Raw genomic sequence first — 16,660 nt, 5'->3', positions numbered from 1 at the left:
GGGGAAATCTTGCCATTCCAAAATACAAAAGTAATGTTGGTCAATTTTCTGTCCGATATTCTGGTGCTAATTCATGGAACGAGATACCAGAAAATATTAAACATGACTCTAAAATTATATTTAAACGGAAATTAAAGCAATTCTTACTTTAGTTGTATAATTATTTATTTTATATATCTTATTTATGAAAAAGTGTAGTAATATTTAAATTTTAAAATATATAAATGGGATTGTTTTAACTTATTAAGTTTTTATTTTTAGGCCTGTGTTAAAGAAATTATTGCCCATAGTTGTAAAATTTAGTTAAGTATAATTTATGTAAAAGGGGCTGGACTTGATTAGTGTTTACACTATTTTCTAGCCGACAGATATAAACGGTCTGCTGTACCTTATATTGTTGAGCTGCCTAACTCTCAATAAGATGCACTGTTTTTTATGTTTTAAATAACTTTTTGATGTTTACAGTATAAATATTTTCTTTTTAATGGAGCGACCTCTTTTATGTGTTTTTTCTTGATGGACATTCTGCATGCTATATAGGATTCTTCTAAGTAAATAAATAAATACATTTTAATTAATACTACTGTATATAATGCTAAAAATAAATTAAAACTTTGATAAATATATTTAAAATACTAGTGAACCTAATTAATGATACTTCGTACTGATAAAATGAATGAAGAAATTATCTATTTTTTATGACATTGCAATACGGTTTTTTGGATAAATGTTAATGATTAATAAGCAGTATATTTATTTGTTATGCATATTGTTATTTTATGTATTTTTTTCGTCATGAATCTGTTTTTCTGTAATGTTTAGCTTTTTATAATAAAAAATAATTATGAACAATAATTTTAGACTTGTTCTGCTTTTTGTAATATTTTTTATTTACCTGAATAAATAAATATAACGAACGCCGTACGTGTGAACACATGAGCATTTTAATCCATGGATTACCTTACCGCTTGCGTAAGCCACACCATTCTTACGCCGTACGTGTCAATTGATTTATTTCAATGGAACTATTGTTCTATTATGATGCAAAAATAATTAATACACGAACAATTATCTGATTAATGTATTTCATTTATGAAAATATCATATCGCTGACGTCAACTGTACAGTTCTTTACAATTGAAAACCTGATAGTTTGACGTTTAGCTATCTTGCTGTACAAGGACAATGACTTACACCTTTATCGACCATTTTTCAGGGTATGAAAGAACATTCTTTCAATATTGTACAAAAACAAATAACTAAACACTTCCAGACTTAATATTTGGTCTTATACATAATTGATATAGCGAAAAGTAACAAATAACTAGAACAAATACAAAATTTCATGAATAAATTTAGCTAAGTTTGAGAGTTTTTTTTTTATCTGGTATAAAGTAATTGGTGCATTTTGGTTCTATTTGGGCGAGTGATATACTACTTTTGAATGGTATGCTGTTGGCCTGCTAATCGTGGCCATGTGTTTTCATTGGTTAAGGTTAAAATCACTGACGCATCACTGGATTAGCGTTATTAAATCTGCCCTCTCCTGCTAGGGTTATTAACGCCACTGGCGCGGCGTAACAGCTCCCTAACGCGGCCTAGTTCAGACACAACAATATGTACGCCGCTTACATAACGCCACCTTAACGCCGTGAGTCTGAACATACCCTGATGTTATTAAATTTGAACTAAATAATACAGTATTAAAGGTGTTGAACATAATTACTCGATATTGTTATTCAGAATGAAAGTGTGATACGAATACTGAGGAGATTGTTTCAAGAGCTCTTAAAGTTTATTCGCACTTGTATCCTCAGACGTGCTAATGTTGATAGGAATGATCTTGTTTACACAGCTTATGTTAGAGCAGTTTTGGAGTGTGGAGCACCTGTTATGGAATGGTGCCCTTACTGATCATAATATCAAATGAGTAACGAAGGTGTACAAAAAATATGTCATACTAATTCTAGGTATACTGTTATGAAAACTGATGAAGTAACATGCTCAAGCTGCCTATGCTTTCTACAACAAAGGCGAAATGATCTTACTTTAAGTACAGCAAAACAGCTGTTTTTAAAGAGGTGCTACCGGTGTACCATTCCCCCAATAGGATATTACGATTCAATACTCTTATTAGAACACCTAATTTTCTACATAAAAGATAAATCAATTCTCCTTAACCATGGTTAAATTACTAAATAATGAGCATGCCGCCAAATCTACGATTATCAAAATCTTAATACGGAAGTGCGGAAAAAAGCACGAGTGGCTTTAAACAAGATTGACCCGAAATATTTGGAATATTAGTAAAACGATGGAAAATGTACGACTTAGAACCGATGTAGTTTTATTTAGGTTGGAGAATGAGGATGAAAATAAATAGTAAACAAAACTTTAAATATATATCCTGCTAATTTTAAAAAGTGTAGCCTAATAGTAAAAGGCCTGGTGGTATCAATTCGCATAGGGTCTACTACACTAGCTAGCTCAATTTTTAACTGGGCCGGATCGGCTAGGTCTCCTTCCTACTACCTGGTCTACTTGCTTGATGCAGTATCCGCTTTTTTGGAGAGTAAACAGGGCCGTAGCCAGGATCTGTCAAGGGGGGGTTCGGACAATAAGTATTTGGGTCACTGCGCCGCGGGTGGGGTCTGAGGCGAATTTAGTGACACCCCTTGATGGCCGGAAATGGTACTCTCGTACATAACATTCATGATAAATGGCACCTCTAATTGGCCGGAAAAACACTCTCATGCAGCATGCTACGATTGAACAAAACGATCGTACTTTTTTCCTCCTCCTCACGATAACATTTGTTGCCGCCGTATGTTAGATGCGCGTGCTCTGTGTGCGGAACCACCGCCGATTGCTTGATCATTCACTCGGTATTTTGTTTTGCGTTCAAGTCACAAGCCCCCCCAAAAAAGCACAATTTGCGCCGAGAAGGCAAATTCAATGCTTATTATAGCCAGGGGCGGACCCAGGGGTGTTTCCCTTGTGGCCCGGGCAACAGCCTTAATTTCATACTAAATGTTGTTTCTGCCACTAAATTAAAATTGAGTTCCATTTCATCGTATACAATATCCATCCGGACCCGGAACTTGATAGGCTTAGTCATAAAGTAGTTACAGGGTTGCAGGGCATTTTATTATTGTTGAATGTTTTGATATTTTTATTGTTAAAACGACCTTCACAACCAAAATATTTCTTTTCATTTTAAATGGAACGCTACAAAAATAATCCTCTGCTTCATCGGAGCATGAATACCTAATAACCAGACAAGAACGTATCTTTGTTACGTTTTACTATCAATCCATTTTCATGTCACGCAATCCATTTTTCAACAATATAGTAGTATAACAATAACATTTTGATTGAATAGTGAGGGATTAGTTACAGTTTGACTTTGAATAAACCATTGGCAATTTACTGAAAATCCAAAATTATTCAATTAAAGAAACGCTCAACACATGAGAAATAGATGTCGGTCGATAAACTTCTGACGACGACTAAAACAACGACAATCAGCTAAATGTTAGTGATTTTATTTCATCTCTGGCTTGTTACATTTTTCATGACACATTACCGGACTTCCCCCTCCTCTCGCAATGAACGACAGTACAGATCTTCCCTATCTAGGCTCGTGTATGTAGCATACTACGTTATTCACAAATTACCCACGCATAGCAGTGTTACTAGAGCCATCACAGATTACCTCTAATGGATCAATCATTCAAAAATTCATCGACAAACGAAATATAGCCTATATTCATTCCTTTTAAATATTAGGCATATTGCCAAGGCTAATAATCGATTTGTCCATAATTATTGCGTTTTGCCGGGGGTTTTCCATAATCTAAGGCCAATTTTTAGGCCAAATCATAATTGTGCGTATTCTGTATTTCCGATGCGTGTAGTACCATATTTATCTTCATTTCCGTACGTTCGTAAATATTAGGCCGAATTTCCGTAGTAATTTATAGACGTTCCGAAATTTGAACCGTGTTATACCGGTAGCAGAGCAAAGTTTGCTTCTTTCTGCAAATGTCCTATCATTCTTTTCTATGTTTTATTTGGAGTGTGGTTTAAAACAACACTTTTGTAAAGTTTATAGTGGATAAATAAAAATGAATTTTTCATCGGACGGCGATCGGACCTTGTTTTGCCTCAATATTTACAGCCGATTTTGTAGAACGCTTTAGGTTTAGATTGTTTAGGAGTTTGGTTGATAGGATGGGTTTGGAATCCACTGAGTTTTGTTATTTATGGGCCAATCGTTTAGTAGTAGGCTAGCTAGGCCCATGATGGCCCCAATGTTTTAACGTAGCCATCGTGGCATGGAATCCCTAGTCAGAAATGGCTCTCACCCATGAATAAAATGATTTAGGCTAGGCCTAGCCTAGTACGTGAAGCCGATATACGATCTGTACTATTAAACGTGTCAATCGTGATAAAAAATGGAAAATTGGAGATGAATTTATAACTGAGGTAAACAATTATAAATATCTAGGTGTAATAATTTGTGCAAATCAAAAAGAGCATGGTCACTACCAACATGTTATCCAAAAAGGAAATCGTTTAATCGCATATATTAAAGGTATAATAGGAAATCTTGATGATTTCAATAGGGTCTATTTCGGGAATATCCTATGGAAAACAATTGCACTTCCCTCGATTAACTATGCATGTGGTGTATGGCACTGTAATTCAAAAAGCGATATTTACAACTTAGAAAAATTACAGCTACAAATGGCCAGATTCCTGCTAAAAGCTCCGAGATGCACACCGCAACAGGCACTATATGGTGATCTAGGATGGAGTCCATTATCAAAAACACATGAAATTACTAAAATCAAATACCTCAAACGTGTTATAAATATGAATGTAAATAGATGGCCTAATATTTCACTCCATTGCATGTTTCAACTTAACAGTGATTTTGATTCTTTAAAATACAATTTTTTAGCTTTATGTAAAGAAACTTTAGATAAATGCCAAGACTTAAATATGTTTGAACAAGTTTTTGATACTGAAAATTATACTTTTAATTCATTCTCTGTTAAAACCATAGATGATCATGTTGCAGATGCATACACTTTGGATTGGTTAAATAATATAAACCAAAAGTCATCCCTTGAAGATTACTCCAAACTAAAAGAAAGGTGCAAGCTTAAAATTTAAATTAAGATCCAACACTTTACCTCTAGATGGACGAACCTGTAAATGGTCTAAAGAAATATCTGGCCACTGCACTTTATGTCAGAGTGGTGAAATAGAAAATGTACAACACTTTTTATTTAATTGCCAAGCTTTTAATGCTATAAGGGAGATCCAATTAGTGAAGCTAAATAATGACCTTGAAAATTTGGATGAGTCTGCAACATGGGAACATTTTATAAATGCTGATGTTAATGGAAAAACTACTATAGTTTTAGGGGGGGATATTAACTTGGATCCTAGTAAAGCTGTCTTGACAGCATTTGACAAATACTGTAAGAATTTTCTTAAAGTTGCCTGGAAAAAAAGATCCGAGTTAAAAAATAGCTAATTTGCATTGTTGCTTTATAATTTTGTTTATTAATTTTCGCTATTATTGTATTTAATGTATAGAGAAAGACTGGTGTACATCTCTGTAAATCTTTTTAAAATTACTATTTGTGTTTACTGTATTCGTTGATTTTAAATGTTTATTTTCTTATGTTTAACTTCATACTTTAATTTGTTAATTTTTACAAATGCTAAGTTTGGTTTATTTTAGGCCTTTCATATTATTAATTATTTTATCACTGTAAACAACACTTAACTGTTACATGGAGGTTTCTTCTTAAAAATTTATATTCATTTTAACTCTCAAAACATAAATCATGATTTTTCTAAGATAAAAATGTTAATAAAATACTAAAAATAAGACTAAAGTATAAAAATAATTAGGAAAACATAAATAATAATAAAAATAGTACCACTGTAAATAAATTACAATTAACGTTCATAATAATACAGTATTAACAAGAACATAAATAATAATAATAATGAAATATACTTATATACAGTAGGCCTATACTCCATCAAAAGTTAAGTGTTGTACTTTTTCACTATTGTATAATTCATTTCCTTTTCTTTTTTTCTTTAAACTTATGAACGCACCGTCATAAAACGTGTGCCGCTGTTTTAAAAGCGTCTGTTCAATAAAGTTATTATTATTATTACTATTCGAGGTATAAAAATAGTATAATTTATGACTCCGTAATCTGTACTAAATTTTGTATTTCATTAAATGTCAAATAAATATATGCTACTACTGTTATTATTACACTTTAGGCCTAGCTTAGAAAATCTACAAAAAAATGTATTTCACAATGATCGGGTGGTCGTCGTTTGACAGGGGAGAGGGATGCAAGTTGACAAACACAACGTACAAGCTTGACGTCGCGAGTTTGGAATCCACTGATGACGTGATTTTGTGAATATCTCATGAATATTAATGAGCTTCCCTAAGCTGCTGAAAAACAGACTTTCCATGAATTTACCCTAAAATGTATATGAAATTTAATTTTTTTAATTTCTCGTTATTACTTCTTCATTCTGACATGTCTATATTGTTATAATATTTTTTATTTAATAAATAAACGATATTTAAAAGCAATTTCAAACCCAGAATCCCCCTTTAACATTACGTCATTTCAGTAATTTCCCAGGTACGTATTTTTAAGATTCCAGGTCATCTCTTTAAGTACTGGTAGTCGTCGGCAGAGGTCGTAGGACGCGTGTACGTGTGGGCACAAAAAAGTTTTCAGGAGCCATGACTGTTGACATATTTTGAACTTTAGTTACCGGTAATAATTTATTACATATTTGATGGTGGTAAAGTAAAGCATCAGTGACTGTTGTTCACAGGATAACAATAGGCCATTCTAATACAGGGGCCTAAGCCTATTAATAATTATTAAGCTAGCAAGACAAGAATGAGTTTAGCCTTATAGTAGGCTGTGTAGTAAGTAAGTATGTAGGCTAAAGTTAAGCCCCCGATCCGCCCTCACTAGGGCCTAGCTAGCTAGCTAGCTGAGATTTAGGTACTACTACCTGTCTTTCTTACTGTAACAGCAGTATATCACAGCAGTTTTCCGACTGGCGAGGTATGCAAGAAGACTTTTAATTTTGAATTTTAAGATTGAATACCTACAACTTAAGGAATAAATCCATTAAATATCTCAGTAGCAAAAGTGATACATTAGTCTATTACTATACAGTGTGTGCCGCAATTGTTTTGATGTAAACCACTGATGGAAGGTATCCCATCCTCAAAGTCCCATTCCCTAAGTGTTTTGATATTAACAAGTTTAAAAACATGAAACCAGGTCATTCCTTGTCTTAAATGTACGTTCTATTGTAATACGATAAAAAGAGGAAAACAATGCAGTACTAAATTTATTTGAATCGGCTATTTTTCTCAATTTTAACCGTTTAAAGACAAAACAAGTTATCGCAATAGGATAAGATGAATGTAATTTGTGACCTTATTAAATTAGATCTAAAAAACATAAGGAATGGGGCTTTAAACAGACTTCCTCCATGATTGTATTCCCTGAGTGGGGTAAATGTGCACCAGTATTCATAAACGAATAAACGAATGACTCCATTGAAAATACCACTACACCATGAAAAGTCTTACAGTCCAGGTTGATTAGATTGCTGTAAAAGCTAAACCATTGTATAACCCACTATACAACAAGAACCAAAGAACAATCCAAAGGAAATCATGTGTAGGAGTTTTGTAAATGAATTGTATAGAATTCTAAAGTGAAATTCAATAGAATACTTGTGTATTGTGCTTCTATATTTAATAAGTGCATAGACCGTGGACACGTTTTTGTAATATCAAAGTTAGGTACTATTCATTGTGAATACTATATAATAGAAATATACTCTAAAGAGTAGACAGTTGGTGCTATGAATTGATTGATTTCAGACAACTAGAAAGTCAGTCCAGTTATTGTGAATTACCAGATTATTCCAGTTTAGCCAATAATATGTAAGTTTGCAATGTAGATGTTATGTAAGTACAGTAAGAAATACAGTATATTGCTGGTTTTATAGATACATTTTATAAATTTTATTTTATTATTTTATAATTTTGATTATTAAGAGTAAGAGTTTTAAGGAAGAAGGAAGCTGAAATAAGCTGGTTGAGAATTGAAATGTTTGGATACAAGAGAAGAAAATTAAATGGGTTGTTACAACAGGATATGTCTATGTTTAAAGATTTAACGTTAAACTTACATTTTGTGTTAGTTTTGCTCATGATTGACAGTTTTATTAAATTCAGACAGTGCTAGCTAATAGAAACAACTGTTGTTAATACCAGCATAGAAAAAAACAACATAAAGCCTAAAAGAGAAAATGATCAACAGTATGTAGATTTAGGAGAACACTTTAATATAGTTTAACTCTATTTCCTTTAACATATCATGTTTGATAGCCTGATAAAATTGTATACTTCTTAGTCAATGTAAAGTTAGGCCTATACTATAATAATTTAATTTAATTTATATATAATTTATTCCTGTTGGTTTGTCAGTTTTTTAAACAGGTAACAGGTTAGATCTAGTATACCAACAGACCTACAGAAATCAATTGGTATACTAGATCTAATGTGTTAAATGTTTTATTATTTTTTCTGTCTTAACTTTCAGTCCTGTAGTTACCATACCGAGAATTTTCCTAAAATGTGTAGTATAATTAAATTAAAATACTATTTATTTTTTTTGCCTAAAATAGCAATTATTTACTAATAAAAACTGTTTCCCTCTAGTACTTCTTAGGGGTTTTATAGAAATTTAATAACGGAATTCTAAAGGAAATTCCACAGAGTATTGTGAATTGTACATCAACAGAAAGAAGTGCATAGACCGTGCAAAGTTGTTGTGACATCATAGCTAAAGTCAATAAGCATATTATGTGAATTAACACTAAATATGAAAATAGACTGTATGGAGTGGTAGGCAGTTGGTGCTACAAATTGGTTGAATTTTGAGTTGATTGGTAAAGTCAGTATAGTTATCAAGATTTCAAGTTGAGTCTGTAATTTGTAAGTTTGCATTGTAGTTCATATTAAAGCAAGAAATACTACCCTAACTATTTTCAGATTAATTTATTTACAAATCTGATAAATAAAATGAATGAAAATAAACACCGAAATACTGTTTGGATCTGAGTGCAGCAAACAATTTTTGTAAATGTAAAAATGACAATTGTGGGAAGGGGTTAAAGGCCCATTTACACAAGGGCAATAACGATTGACAATAAAAAGATAAATATGCATTTTTCATTTTCAAAAAGAAAAGAATTTTAAAAAGTTTTCATCCTAGAACTGGATTATCATCTATGCTGCCTCTAATGAAAATAATATTTCCACACGTCCAATCAAATGACGTCATGATTTAATAGTTAAACCATTAATATCGGGACAATACAATGATTTTATTGTTTTTATTGATCATGATGTCATTTGATTAGATTTTTAAAAATACTTTTTTTTATCAGATACAGCATAAATGATTATTCTATAGTTCTAGAACGAAAACTGTTTTATCTATTTATCGTTATCGCCCTAGTGTAAATGGGCCTTAAGAGTATAGGAGGGGCAATTGCTTTCACCCCTAATTAGGAATGTCAGAGCCTAAAATCTGTGCAATCTCTAGGCTTTATTGTTTTTTATCTAGTCACCATGCATACAGATTTACGAAGAAATTATATTTTGAAAGGAAATTCTAAATAATTGAACGAAAATGTATGAGTTAAATGTAAAATTGTCATATTAAACGCTTTTTTGAACGGCAACCGATTCTATTTAAAAAATGCCGAGATTTAATTCATTTTGCAATGCAATTTCTTGACTTATAAAGTAAGTAAGCAGTTTAAAGGGAATCCCAGAGTTCAGCTGTACTTGTTACATGATATTGGCGTGGTGGTCTAGAGCTGAATAAAAACAGTACTAGTAAAATGTTTGGAATAATAGTGCAATTTCCAGACACATAGAGATTCCATAATTCCTAAAATTTTCCAGCATTAGCCTGAACCATGTATGTGGGCTGATTTACATTTTCCAGTAAATCATTGCCAAAACTAGCCCTTGATCCCCACAGTGCCTCTCTGTATTAAACTACAAAATAATATCTTAAACCAGTCTATTGAAAATGAAAAAACAAATCTGATAAACTTAAAGACACTATATATAGACCTAGGTTTTTTGTAAAAATAAATACTATTACTATACAAAAAAAATTGATTCTAATAATTTTAGCGGCCTGTTTTAAATCCCAACATGCATCGCGTGCAGATTGATATTTCATATTGTGAGGTGATGATCGGTCACATAAAAAGGTAAACAAATAAAAGAACCGTAACTTTTCAGCTAAAATACCTGGTCTTGCCTACAAAACTAAGCCCAACTAAGCTAGATCTAGAAACATCTAGAACTTTCAAAGCGAGCTACTTAGGGAGTGCATTAATTTTCTCTTTTATCATAATTAACCATAAAATGCACATTTAATGTTTTTAAAGTTATATATTATTTTTACAAAACGGCAACAATTGCAGATCTAGTGTCTTTAACCAATATTAGAACTGATGTTGTAATTTCTTCAATTAAGTCGTAGATTGTATACCTTCTAAAACTCCTAAGTGTCAGAATCATTTTTTGTTAGGTCGTTTTCTGACTTAGTGTATTTATTATTATTATCAAGCAAAGTAAGAATGCAGTAACGATTCATACAAAGGACACCGCCATACAACCACCCCTAGGCCTACCTATTGTTTAGCTGACAGTCAGTAAGCATAAATAAAAGTGTAGATAAGTCAAAAATGGAACGCTGTGGTTAACTACAGATCGTCATCATAAAGGATATTTAATAGTATAGTACACTAACTGTAACTGTAGTATACATTATAGCAACCGATTTTTTTTTCTAGGCCACCCACCCAACTGTCAATACCTATTTATATTTATATATTTAATTTCTTCAACAAATTTATGTAAATAAATATTGAGCTATAATAAGCATTAAATTTTGCGCTTTTTTCGGGGCTTCCCCTAGATGTACGTTCGCAATGAACTTGAACGCAACGCAATAAAAACTAAATACTGAGTGAATGAAATCGGCAACAAAATGTTATATCGTCCTGCAATTAGTCATGTGTGTTTATTGGAGGGAAAAGTATGATTGTTTTGCTCATTGGTAGCATGCTACTGTACATATGAGAGTGTCTTTTCCTGAAAATTAGAGGTGCCATTTATCATGAATTTTATGTGCGAGAGTACCATTTCCAGCCATCTGGGGCGTCATTTAACAAAGTTCGCTTTGCCATAGGTCCTGTCGATGGCCTTGGACAAGCACCCTGAAGCGCCCTGTTGTGACGCTTTTACTTTTAATTGCTTTTAATAGGCCTATGGGGAAAATGTTACCATTTTAGTAGGCTAGTACCTCAACCCATCCTCAACCAAGGTTGGGCTGAGTTGATGTGAATCTTTACAGTTGCGCCCCCTTCCCCTCTTTCACAAAATCCTGGATCCGCCCCCTGGAATGCATTAATTTATTTATTAATAGTAAAAGCCAAAGTTGTTTTTTGAAATGCTTATTGTCTGATTCAGCAGCCAGTTATCTAATGTATACGTTTTAGTTTAACTTAATTGTTTACAGGTATAATAACCATTTTGACATACTGTATATCATTTATTTGAATAGGTACATACAACACAACTTCGTTATAGTTTGTTTGTATTAATAATTCAAATGATTATTAGCTTTGATTTTGCCTGTGAACATTCAGTTGGTTAGATTTTGTCTTGTCTCTGATTATTAACTACTAATGACTTGTTTGATAATGGATTTATTCAATACCTAATTACATAGAGTAAGAAAATTACTGTTATCATCTTTTTTTTATTTTATAATTGCATTATATTTGGTTTTATAGTCCAACCTCTTTCAAGAGCGTTATTCAACTAACTAACCCTTGATCCTCACAGTGCCTCTCTGTATTAAACTACAAAATGGTAAAATATCATCTCAAACCAATCTATTGAAAATGTAAAAACAAATCTGATAAACTCAACTAATGTTAAACTGATGATGCAATTTCTTGACTTAAGTTGTAGATTGTATACCTTCCAAGCCATGTACTGTATGATAATGACATGATTTTAATCAAACATCTTTATTTTATTAACAGTTTGTATGAACCTCATCTTTTTCAGTGTTCAAGTATTTTTAATAATTCCAAGTAAAAATACATTGTATTTTCACAAGACCTTAGCCAATCATTGTTTTTACTTAAGGTACCTTGATACACCTTTATTGCTTTACCTAAAATGGTAATTCACGTTGGTTTGTAGTTCTAATCAACTATATGATAAAACAAAGACAACAATATGGTGTAAATTTTACAGAATATATTGAATTGCCCTGGTTATCAGATAAAAGTGTTGGTCTTTTGTACAACAATTTGCATTCAACTATTGATAGAGAAGCATTATATATTTTAGATTTTTTTTTTCAGCATTACTCCATAGTATGACTAGAAATATTATAATGTTATTTGATAGAGGAGGCATTGGTTGAGGAAATTGTTGATAGAAGAGATATTGGATTGTATAATTATTTACTCTATTTCAACATCATGTTCAATTCTTGTAGTGTATTTATATTTGTCACTTTAAAAATTAGAGGGAGGGATGCTTTTATTTAGGAAAAGGGTGGTTTAAAGCCACAACAGTTTGTAGATGATTCTAATGATATGTTGCTTCATCACCTTTGCTGTTGTCATGAGCTGTTATCACTAAGTATCTACCATTAATATTCAAGTAACTCGTAATCATCTATTTGTTAATGTGTGTGTTGCTTTCATATAAACCCTACAAATTTTGAATTGACAACTTGTTTTTATTTTAATCCATTTTAAACATTATACATTGTTTCTGCCCTTTTTTCAATTTAGCAGAATTGCAATGGATATCTTCAAACAAAACCTTCTTCGTCTTTGTGCATTCAATGGCATTCAGGTAGGCAAGTTTACACTGCTTTAGTATAATACAATTTAACCAGCAACAATTAACTAGCAATACTAGCTCATTAGCAACTTCATAAATTGTTCTATGAGCTAATGCGCTGGAAACTGAAGAGATTATATAAAACAAGTAACTAAATGAATTAAAAACCAAAACATGGCGGTATAAAATAGGGTCACAACAACTTACAGTGCCGTCATAATGGATCAATATAAACACTGTAGTGCTTATAAAAACTGTTGGCTCATTTGATGTGATTGTTTTGTTTTATTTATTTGACCAGCATGATATCAATACAAAACATACAATACAACATATTAAAGATGAAAAATGCTGGGCAGGGGCAGCTTAAGTAAAATACATCGCTGTAAATCAAATAAGCCAGCTACCCCTCATATAAAAATAAATATTTTAAAAAAAATAAAAATGTTATCAAAATTTTTCTATAAAAATATGTCTACAAAATTAATGTAAATACAAAATTTAAGACAAGCAGAAAAAAACAAATTTATTTGGGCAATCTAATATTATTATAATGATAATATTATAATATAATGGCTGTAATTTAATACAACATGGAATGTATGTTGTTGTCTATGTTTACTATAGTATATGTATTTTAATGAAAAATGTAACTGAATGCATATTGATCTATATGTTTTTATTTCATAGATTGCAGAAGAAAAAACTGCTGAAGAAATTTGTCATTTCATGGCCAGCAACAATGCTGTCAACATCCAGAACCAGGTATACATCAATTTGTTTTCCTTACTTGACACTAATTAAAGTACATCAATACTAATTTGTTTTTAAGATCTTTTATAATTGTTCTCTGGTTGCATATTTGCAGTAAACATTCACACTGGTTGTTAAAAGCATTTTTTTTTTCAACATAATTGTTTCACTTCTTTCTTTTCCAGTTTTTAGTTTTAAAAAGTATATTGTGTGTTTATATCTTATCTTAGCTGTCTGTTAGATGGTTTGGCAATATAATTGAGTACTCTTTCTTTCAGTACAATTTGCTTAGACAATTTGATTGGCTAATACCGGATTTGAATAATGGCTTGGTAACCCAATCCCTTGTAATTGTAATTAATTTCAGAATCTGAACGATGATATAATTATTCATCTGTTAATATTATAATAATAATCTGATAACTAAACAAACTTTTATTAACATCATACTAGAGTAGTAGAAATATATACTTTTCATTTATTAAACTTTATCACTGAAAGAAAAATACAAGACAGTGAAAAAAAGTTATGAACAGGTGGCAAGCACTTCTATCCACATTGGACCCCTTGTACAAATAACAAAACATAAAAACACAAACATTTAAGATATAAAAATAGCTGAAATTATACTATTTTCAGTTTCATATATAAAGCGCAACATTTAAGACCTGGCCACAACAAGCATAATGGAGGTACACATCTAATTGGTGACAATGCCTTAGGCTGCTTTTGTGCTTTCCTGGCAGCTAGTGACTGTGATTTTATATTTTCTTCTTGCGTCGTGTTTGTTTAATTTGTTGATTTGTATTATATTTTGTAAAATGTATCTTTTGCTTGAATAAATAATAATAAATAATATAATACCTACAATGGGAAAAGGTAATACCCATGTGCATGTAATGTCAGGGTCAAAGTTATTTAACAATTTTTCTCTCTAAAGTTTACATATAGTTTAATCTGATCTGATACAAAACGTTAGTAGATTCCAAATGGAATAATCCTTTGAAAAATATGATTAATTTAGGGGATTTAGCTTTACACTTCACAGACTTCTTATTTAATGTTACCATTTAAGTTATTGTAAATGTGTGCTTCTTTTTTTTCTTGATGAATATAAATATTTCTAAATAAATGTTGAATGAAACTTATAAAGAGACATAAGAACAAACAAATTCAGTTCTGGTAACCCTGTAGCCTTCAGTAGAAAAGTTAAATTATACAAAATTATCAAGATGAATATCGTAGATGGCCATAATTACACATGCTGTGCTTTGCACGCTTTTCTCCCTAAAATCAGCCACTGATTGTAACATGAAAATAGGTATGGTGGTTTATGTGAAATAGTACGACACACACTATTATTCAGCTCTATACTAAATTGATTTTAAATATAATATATAAAAAAGTCCTACATGCTTATAATAATAAATAATGCCTATTTTTCTCTCTCTCTTTTGAAAATAGATTACTTTTTTAAAGCACATAATATAACTCATCGGCTTTTGTATTTTTGTTATATGAAAGAATGGATTTCACACAGCAGTTTGAAACGGTGGGCCCATAACAAACAATTGCTAGTCAATCTAGCATTTTGAGTGAAACAAATTGCAAACAGAGATTTTTTTTTTTTAAATGGTTACATATGATAAGGTGATTATTTTTTGAGCATCACACCTCTGACACTCATCCCGAAGGTATGCAAATTAGCTTAAATATGCAAATTAGGGTGAAATTACAGGGTTACCATATCTTAAAAACTACTAATCGTAGAGAGTTCATTTTTGCACAGTCTGGTTCAGAATATATATATTTATATTTGCTCTAATGAGACATTTTACATAAAAATGTCCGGAAGTACCAAATTTTGACCCTTGACCCCATTTCTCAATATTTACATAAATATGTGATTAAAATGTCTGTAGAGACTTTATTTTGGACTCAATGACTTGGATATTGGTTTTCAATATCCCCCATAGAACTGTATTATAATTCCCAAAAGCACAACTTCGTCACGCACAAGTAATAATAAATATGCAAATTAGGGATTGAAAATACAGCGTTGCCATATCTCGAAAACCGCTAATGCTAGAGTGTTGATTTTTTCACTAAAATATTTAAAATGTATATATTTATATTTGCTGTAATGAGACATTTTACAAAAAAATGCCCGGAAGTATGACATTTGACCCTCGACCCCATTTCTCAATATTGCATATATAATGAAAACTAAAATGTCTGTAGAGACTTTGTTTTGTCCTTAAATGACTCGGATACAGGTTTCTAATACCCAACATAGGAATGTTTAGTAAATCTCAAAATCACACCTGTATCACTCACCTTCAAAGTATGCAAATTATTAGTACAAGTTACATGAAATATGCAAATTAGGGGGTGAAATTATAGGTTCCTATATGTATCGAAAACCGCTAAGGTAGAGAGTTGATTTTTTCAAAAACTTGTTCAGAATGTACATATTTATATTTGCTCTAATGAAACATTTTACGAAAAAATGACCGGAAATACAACAATTTACCCTATTTATCAATGTTTGCATACATAATGCGACTAAAATGTCTGTAGATAATTTTTTTGGACTCAAATGACTCGGATACAGTTTTCCTATCGTCAGCATAGGACCTCTTTGTAATTCCCAAAATCACATCTTTGTCACACACCTTGAAAGTATGCAAATTATTAGTACAAGTTACATGAAATATGCAAATTAGGGGTGAAATTACAGTCTTCCCATATCTCGAAACCATTAATGCTAGAGAGTTGATTTGAATTCAGAGTTGATTCAGAATGTACATATTTATATTCGCTGTAATGAAACATTTTACGCAAAAATTTTCTTGATTGAAT

Source organism: Antedon bifida, chromosome 2, assembly GCF_963402885.1.
Source record: "Antedon bifida chromosome 2, ecAntBifi1.1, whole genome shotgun sequence".
NCBI classification, from domain to species: Eukaryota; Metazoa; Echinodermata; class Crinoidea; order Comatulida; family Antedonidae; genus Antedon; species Antedon bifida.
This window is presented reverse-complemented; position numbering follows the sequence as displayed.